We start from the raw sequence: 9773 nt of genomic DNA, 5'->3' as shown, positions 1-9773 counted from the left end.
TATGGGAATAAGATAATTAGCAATTAAATATGCAATCAATTAGGCATTCCAAACAAATCACATATAATGCATATGAGGTATTCCTGTCCTAGTGGCTGATGAGTCTCATCTGTCGGTTACAAAGCCAACCTGACAAGTCCTAGTAGCTAACCTTTGGATTATCCCTATGTCGCGCATCCCCAACTCGAGTTATTCACAACATAATCATAATTATAATTCACGTACAACACCCTCACTGGTGTTTATCCATGCGGGCGAGCTCATCCATAACTTTCACAGTGTTTGGCCACACTTACAACATAGGATCAGCAGAGTATCGAGTCTCAACCTGGAGCACGTGGTGGCTAGCCACTGCTTTCATCCAGGGAAACTCGTATCTCAGATAAGTGGAGTGCAACAATCATAACATCAATAAACCAGCATATATGCATTCATTCTCAGCCATCTTTCAATAGGCATTTTATATTGATTTAAGACTTAAAGGATGAAAACGGGGGTTTAGAAGCTTGAAACAGGGTCTCGGAAGATCACAAGCTTGTTGGGATGGTAAAACATGTAAAAACAAGGTTTTTATAAGAAAATAAGGAAGTGTGCGTACGCACCGGGGTGTGTGTGTGCACACGCCCAGAAGTATTTTCAGAAAGTTTGCATGCACACAGGGTTGTGCATACGCACAGAAAGCAAATTTTCCATTGTTGAGTGCACGCACAGAACGTGCAAATGCCATCAACAGAATGCCCCTCCCAACGTGTGCGTGCGCACAAGGCTGTGCGCGTGCACAGCTTGCAAAACTTCGTTGGTTGTCTGTGCGCAAAGAGCGTGCTAGTGCTCCCAACAGTAGCCATGTCCCCGTGTGTACATGTGCACAAGTGCACAGCCTCAAAAATCCACAGGGTATGCTTGCGCACACAAACCAGAAATCACAAATTCTGCAGCATTCACAGAACTCATATTTTAGGCCCCAACTTTCAACGATCATATCTCTTTCCACAGAATTCAGATTTCCACCAAATTTAAACCATTTTAAAGCTTGTCAAATTATCTTTCATTTCATATAAAAAGCATTAAATTTCAAAAACAGTAGCTCAAGATATGATCCGCTAAAGTTAATCAAAATTTTATTTTTACCAAAGTTCACAACTTCCAATTTTCAGAACATACACCTTCACATTCAAAACTAACCAAAACTTACCAAAATCAACCTCAAGCCTCCCCAACTCATATTTTGACATCTTTATTAAGTTCACAATCCACCAATCTACCATTATGACCAATCTCAATCAAATAACTCAATTTCACACAAAACATCAAATCATATATCTTTCCTCATCCCAGGTTCTAACAATACAAATTCCATCAACCATCAATACATACAAACAATATCATCCGCACCATCAACATGGTTTCACCTAAAATTCAATCTCAACCAATAATTAAGCATATAACCAAACATGCATGCCTCTCATACATCATATCATCAAAACATCCAAAATCCACTAATCACGTACATAACCACAGAATTCATCTCAACCAATCAACAACATCAATAGTTCAAATCCCATCTTAGGGTATCTAGCCTAAGTTTTCACAACCATATTACATTTTAGATACAGAAAACCGAAACCATACCTTGGCTGATTCTCGTTCAACCCGGAACACTTTCAAATTTTCACTTTTTCACAAGCTCTCGAGGTTTTGACACCTCCAAGAACAGATTTTCAGCACCAAAAGCTTATTCCAAGCTCTCCAATACCTCAATCAAGCTTCAATATACACCTACACATTACCAAAACCACAATATCACACCCAAACACAATAACTCAATCTCTAAATCACAAATTTCCAAGTTTTTAGCTTAGGGTTGAGAATCTTACTTTATCCAAGGATCAAGGAGGCAAGACTAAGCCTTTTTTTCAAGTTAATTGGATCCTATAACACAAAAGAGCTCACAATTTCAACATTTTTACCCAAGAATTTTGAAATCAAGGGCTGGAAGAACAGAGGTGAAAACGTGGCTTACCTCTTGTACAACCTTATGGGTTTTGTAAAGCTCGACGCTGTGGTCGCATGGCCGCAAACGGTGCGTCAATCGGAGCTCGAAGCAAAGAGTTATGTCACTTTGAATCAAACCAAGGGTTTGCTTCTCCTTCCTTTTCCCATGGCTGTGTTTCAGCATTGAATGAGTGCCAAGAGGGGAGAAGAGAGCTGTTTTGTTTAATTGGGCTGAGTTTGGTTAGGCCTTGGGCCCATTTTGGGCTCGGTTCGCCCAGTTCGGCCCGTTCGGCCTAATCTTAGGCCGATTTCTTTAAAATTGGTGTCAAAATTCCCGTTTTAATTTTCTCTATCATATTAAACCATAAAATTTGCTTTCCTAATTTTCCAAAACATATTTTAATTTATGGGTTAATTAGTCATTAATTAACCAGGTTTTATAAGTACCGACTCAACCTATATCAATCTAATAACAAACAATGCAACCTAACCTTCCATCATTTTCTTTCCCACACATTAATGCATTGATTTTCATTCAATTCTCATATGCATTCATTATTTATATTTTTCTTTTCTTTGGGAAAACCATTGTTCCTTTTTTTTAAGAAAGCAATTGCATATGGCTTAAGAATTCATACTTGAATGCACCTATTTTCAAAATATTTTAATGCATACCCAAAATACTTTTATTCTTTCTACCAAAGTTCCTCCAAAATTCTCCCACACTTAAATGTAACACACTTCTCAACCAAGCTAATCAAGAATGCAAATCAAGGTAATTCATGATTTTCTGCTTAAGGTTGTAATGTGGGAATGTTAAATACAATGGGGGTAAATAAGGCTAAAAGGGGTTAACAATGGTAGATGCAAGGGTACGGCCATATGGGTTATTGAGCTTAAATTCAAAGATGACCTCAATCATGCTCAATGCATTCAAACATCAACTATTGAAAATAAAGAATCAAGCAAAACCAAGATCACAATCATAGAAGGAGCATAGCACACAAGAATAAAATAGTGGTTAAAATATGCAACCACACATTCAAAGCTCAACAACTCACAAGGTTATTTGTTCTATCTCTCTTCTATGTTCCACAAAAACCGTTCAAGCAAGCTCAAATATAGTTTTCTGAATCAATTCAATAGAACGCCATAAAAAAGATTTCCTGAAAAATTTTGTTGTTTTTTAGAAAAATTATTTCCTATGTATGTATGTCTGATGTGTTGGATGCAATTTCAAAATTTCCTAGTTCTTTTCCTAATTTCAAATATCCAAAAATCGTTATGAACAATTAGGACATAATTGAACTAGGTGATATACTACTCACAACATCCAATCATACTAGTATATATATAATATATACCAAGTAGAATAAAAGTGCAATATATATATCAACCAAAATGAAAATGTAACACTAGAAATAAAACTAGAAGCAAGCCAAAATATATACAAACATCTAAAATAAGAGTATATAGTGCAAAGATTAGAAGTACTAGAGATATCCACATAAACCATAGTAACAAAAAAATGAAATTGATAGCAAAGTGTATGGAAGAGAATTTTTACACCCAAAAAGTCGCGAATCCTCCCTACACTTACCGTTGCACGGTCCTCCAGTGTCGGCTCAACAACAACATCCTCAGCTGCCTCCTCCTCTACTGCCAGCTAAGGCTCAGGCTCAGGCTCAGGTGTATCTGCAGGAGCTGGACCAAGGTCTCATCCCTCAAGCTTCGCCGCCAACCAGTAAAACGGCACGCATTACGGCGAACTTCCTAAATAAGGTCCTGAACCAACTCGTAAAGAAGTCGTGCCGCAGGTGCAGGGGCTGATAATGTTGGTGGTACTGAAAATGATGATGGCTCCATGGTCTTCCTCTTCTTGTGTGCCAGCTCCTTCCATTCCCCGAATGTTAAAAATTATTCGGATCACCCGTTCTCCGCTCCACCCTAGATGCTGTGGCTAATCTCATAATAAGCGACGGGAAGGGAATGTTGAATTTTTCGTTTTGGTTCACCTTCCATATCGACTCTCTGATTAGGGGCGGAATGGATATCTTTTTACCTTCCAAGATTGCCCAAAGAAGCACAGCCATTCAGACTCTGATGTGGGTGGCATGAATACTCGGCAACAGATAATCAACGATTATCTTTTGCCAAATCCTTGCCTCAACATAAAGGTAGGAGCATGCAATACTGATGGGAGCCGCTCTCTCCCCTGAAATGTACTCCCAACAGACCTCAGGTTGGCCAATTGGTGCGCGAAATTGAACTCCGCAAGTTTCACATAGCTGAACCGGCAAGTGCACCGGGTCGTCCAAGTAATATCTCAGGTGAGTGAGGATTGAATCCCACGAAGATTGTTAGATTGAGCAAGCAATGACTATCTTGTAAATCTTAGTCAGGCAATTAGAAAAGATGGTTGCTTGTTGAAAGAATAAATAAAATAGTAAAAAGAACGAGATACCAGATTGATGCGAAAGCAATTATAGAGATTCAGTTAAGGCTTCAGAGATGCGGATTCTTTCTGGATTAACTTTTCTTACTGTCTACTTCAATAACGAATGATTCATTCAATGGCAGCTATAATTGACTAACTCGTGTAGCATCCTTATCAAGTTAGCCTTTTCTAAACCATAGCAGTCCACCATATCCGAGCAACTCATGTAATATCCTCATCAAGTTAGCTCATGGCTTTCCATTATAGCCAAAGGTGAAGACCTAAGAAATCCACTCTCCTTCGCGATCCTACTCAAAACGTCACAGACAAGTTTGGATCTTCCAAATCAGGGAATGCTGCTTCTCAGACTCTAGCCTTAACGCCACAAAGACCTCAGAAACCCACGGTCAACGGGATTTTGTGTCAGTTATTCAAAGTTGCCCAGGCACTCTCTTGGAATCTACAGTGTATTCTTTTGCTGTGGTTCAATGCTATCGGGTCAGGACTCACACGGAACCCTTGTAGAAAAAGGATGAATGTCACGGTTCATCCTCAAATCATGAGATGAAGAACGAAAATGCACAAGAGAATGGAATCAACCGTGTAGTGAAATAGAAACAGTAATATTATTAATCCATGAGAATCAACAGAGCTCCTAACCCTAACATAGGAGGTTTAGTAGCTCATAGCTTACAGAAAGTAATAGTAAAATGTAAAAAGGGCAAAGATCAGAAGTTCAAAGTCCTCTAACAGTGGTTGATCTTTGTTCTATATATAATAACTTAATAACTAAGAATTACAAAAGTATGATGGACTACACTAAAGGTGCAAAAATCCACTCTTGGGCCCACTTTGGTTGAGTACTTGGGCTGAGCTTGGCGTCCATCTTGAGGGATGGGTGTTGAATGCCCATTGAGGGATGATTGGCGCTGCCTTGTGCCTCTTGGTGGCGTTGAACGCTATAAGAACCGAGACTAATCAATTGTCTAAGTGAATAATTAATATTGTCCATATAGGATCCAAAAATTTAGAATGAGAATTTGAGGATTTAAATATAATTTTGGACTCAGTATATTTTTCTGAGTCAGAAAACGTATTTTCTGCAAAAAATCGAGTAAAACCGTGAACTGGCAGCCGAGCCGGTCGAACCGGTTTAAGACTGTTCGGTACTGTGTGAGAAATATTAAAAATAGTTGAAAAAATTAGTGTTCCGAGGGTTACCTAAAACTGAAGGTCGATCTCGAAGGAGATCTGCTGTTGTGGCCGGAGCTGTTGTGTCCGACTTGCTGAGCCTTTAGATGTTGTTGATCCTTGGTCACCGGAGGATGGTGGTACCTGCAAGAGACTTAAATGCTTAAGTTAGCACGGGCTTTAAGCAAGTTTTTTGTGTAGGATCAGAACATGAGTTATACCTGGGTGCTCCAGTGTATTTATAGTAGTGTGGAGTGACCTCCCTTTAGATAAGTTAGTTATCTTATCTTATTTTTTGTGGGTGAATCCCCTTATCTTTGGCCAGCCGCTTTTAGGTGGGCTGTGATCTTCTGCTTTGGGCCTACTTGGGCCCTTATGGCAATTTGGCCGAGCTCTTTGGGAAGAGGTCGGTGTCGACCAACCTTTATAAGAGGTTGGTCATTTTTTGTCTTCATCCAACCCGGCTTGCTTAGCTCGACCCAGGGTATGAACAGTGCCCCTGCTTGAGCTCGAACCTTTCTATGAGGTCATGCTTTCTGAGCTTTGATCTCTTTTAGGGAAGTCATGCTCAAGCATCTTGGTCCAAGATGTACTTCTGTTTGCGAGTTTTACGCTGAGTTTAAATGCAAAGCATTTTTTGCTTTCGCTTTCTTTTGCCGCGTTTGTTTCTTGAAAGGGTTACTTTCTTGGGAATACGCACGTGCCTTTAATGCCCATTGATTAGGCTTTCATTTTTGTTTTGCCATTTCTTTTCCCTCTTTACACTTTGTTTGAAATCAAAGAAGAGGTTCTTCTCTCCGTTTCAGTTTCCTTTTCCCTTCTGTTTCGTTTCATCCTTTGATCTTACGCTGGTTTCTTTTTCTGAAGTTTGCTTTTAGATTCGTTCGTGCACTTCTTCTTCTCAGTGATAGAAACTTCCTTCCTTTCTTCCTTAAGGTCGTTCCTTTCTTGGATTTTTGGAGCTTTCACTGCCTTTGGTGTGGCTTACTGCTCATCGCCTTCACTAATTCTTCATTGCAGGTTGGTACTTTACTTCATACCTTTCCTTTTTTACATGTTATATTTCTCGTCGTTCTCATTGCTTTCATCCTTGCATGCTTTCCTTTTGTACAAAGTTTCTATTTTTGTTGAACTTCACTTCAAAAAGGTTGAAACTTTCTTTGGCGATTCTTGTGTGCTCTTATTTTTTGATAGTTACAATCTTTTTATCTTTGCTGCTTTGAAGAAATGCTGCTACTTAGGTTGAAACTCTCTTGTATTTTCTTTTGTTTTAGAGGGTTAGGGCTCTGATTACTGCATCATTTCCTTTTTTGGGTGCTACTCTATTATTTCCTTTTGGTGTTGATTCTCTGTTCTTTGCGAGTCATGGGGTTCCCTTTTGCTGCCATATCTGAGACTTGTTGATTGTTTCTTTGTCATTATCTTACTGTCCGAGGTGTTTGGTAGTGACCTCTTTTCTTTTTTCTTAATGTAAGTGTAGTTGCTATATGTCTACCCATAGGAATATTGTCGAGATGTCCACCAAAATTCCTACTGGCATGGTCGACTGGCTGGACTCTATAGTCCTGATGTATGTTACTGTGGCCGATCTGAAGTTCTGTGAGAGGATTAGGAGGTTCCATAGGATCTGTAGTAACAAGGACGATGAAAACGATTACGAACTGTTGTCGCCCGATCCTGAGGAGAGGGTTAGTTTCCCTCCTTTAAATCAGGGAGTACGCCCCTTCTTCTATGCTTATGACTATTTATTTAGTCAGCTGAATATCACCATCCTTTTTACTGCTTTTGAGACCAACCTCTTATGGACTTGTAATGTGGCCCCTTCCCAGCTTCATCCGAACTCTTGGGCCTTCATTAAGATTTCTCAGCTGTTGTGCCAGGAGCTGGGTATTCGACTTACCATATCTCTCTTCCTTTACCTATTTGTGTTGACCATGCCTGGAGTAGCCAAGAAAAAGGCTTCTTGGGTCTCATTCCGAGCTACCCAGGGGAAAAAGGTATTTTCTATGTTCGATGAGTCTTTTCGATATTTTAAGAACTATTACTTTAAGGTCCGAGCTGTCGAGGATGTCCGCCCTTTCTTTTTAGATGAGAATAATGAGCCAACCTTTCCTTTATGTTGGTGGTACGCGGAATCTTGATTACACTTTAATTATGTAAAATTCATTGCTCTTCCGTTCCCTGGAAATGGCGCCAAAAACATGATGCCAAAACCACGGTTCACAACTCCATGTAACTGACCAGCAAGTGCACTGGGTCGTCCAAGTAATACCTTACGTGAGTAAGGGTCGAATCCCACGGAGATTGTTGGTATGAAGCAAGCTATGGTCACCTTGCAAATCTCAGTTAGGCGGATATAAATTGATAATGGTGTTTTCGAATTTAATATAATAAAATAGGGATAGAAATACTTATGTAATTCATTGGTAGGAATTTCAGATAAGCGAATGGAGATGCTTTCGTTCCTCTGAACCTCTGCTTTCCTGCTATCTTCATCCAATCAGTCTTACTCCTTTCCATGGCTGGCTTTATGTGATACATCACCACTGTCAATGACTACTTTCGGTCATCTCTCGGGAAAATGATCCAATGCCCTGTCACGGCACGGCTAATCGTCTGGAGGCATCACCCTTGTCAATGGCTTCATCTTATCCTCTCAGTGAAAATGGTCAACGCACCCTGTCACGGCACGGCTATTCATCTCTCGGTTCTCGATCATGCTGGAATAGGATTTACTATCCTTTTGCGTCTGTCACTAACGCCCTGCAATCGCGAGTTTGGAGCTCGTCACAGTCATTCATTCATTGAATCCTACTCGGAATACCACAGACAAGGTTTAGACTTTCCGGATTCTCTTGAATGCCGCCATCATTCTAGCTTACGCCAAGAAGATTCTGATTAAGAGATCTAAGAGATATTCATTCAGTCGAAGGTAGAACGGAAGTGGTTGTCAGGCACGCGTTCATAGGGAATGATGATGATTGTCATGCTCATCTCATTCAGATTGAAGTACGAATGAATATCTTAGAAGCGAAGTAAGATGAATTGAGTAGAAAACAGTAGTACTTTGCATTAATCTTTGAGGAACAGCAGAGCTCCACACCTTAATCTATGGAGTGTAGAAACTCTACCGTTAAAAATACATAAGTGAAAGGTCCAGGCATGGCCGAATGGCCAGCCCTTCTGATCTAAGAACCAGGCGTCCAAAGATTCTCAAGATTCAAAGATGGTTCAAAAGATGTTTAATACAATAGTAAAAGGTCCTATTTATAATAAACTAGCTACTATGGTTTACATGAGTAAGTAATTGATGCATAAATCCACTTCCGGGGCTCACTTGGTGTGTGCTTGGGCTGAGCTTGAGTGTTGCACGTGTAGAGGTCCTTCTTGGAGTTGAACGCCAGCATTTGTGCCAGTTTGGGCGTTCAACTCTGGTTTTGGATCATTTTCTGGCGCTGGACGCCAGATTTGGGCAGAAAGCTGGCGTTGAATGCCAGTTTACGTCATCTATTCTTGGCCAAAATATGGACTATTATATATTGCTGGAAAGCCCTGGATGTCTACTCTCTAACAAAATTGAAAGCGCGCCATTTCGAGTTCTGTAGCTCCAGAAAATCCACTTTGAGTGCAGGGAGGTCATAGTAAAGTCCAGAAATGTGAATTTAACATAAAAACTAATGAAAACATCCCTAAAAGTAACTAGATCCTACTAAAAACATACTAAAAACAATGTCAAAAAGCGTATAAATTATCCACTCATCACAAGACCAAACTTAAATTGTTGCTTGTCCCCAAGCAACTGAAAATCAAATAGGATAAAAAGAAGAGAATATACTATAAATTCCAAACTATCAATGAAACATAGCTCCAATCATATGAGCGGGACTTATAGCTTTTTGCCTCTTGAATAGTTTTGGCATCTCACTTTATCCATTGAGGTTCAGAATGATTGGCATCTATAGGAACTCAGAGTTCAGATAGTGTTATTGATTCTCCTAGTTCAGTATGATGATTCTTGAACACAGCTATTTCATGAGTCTTGGCCGTGGCCCTAAGAACTTTGTTTTCCAGTATTACTACCGGATACATAAATGCCACAGACACATAATTGGGTGAACCTTTTCAGATTGTGACTCAGCTTTGCTAAAGTCCC

This window comes from Arachis hypogaea, chromosome 19, assembly GCF_003086295.3.
Source record: "Arachis hypogaea cultivar Tifrunner chromosome 19, arahy.Tifrunner.gnm2.J5K5, whole genome shotgun sequence".
In the NCBI taxonomy this organism is placed as follows: Eukaryota; Viridiplantae; Streptophyta; class Magnoliopsida; order Fabales; family Fabaceae; genus Arachis; species Arachis hypogaea.
This window is presented reverse-complemented; position numbering follows the sequence as displayed.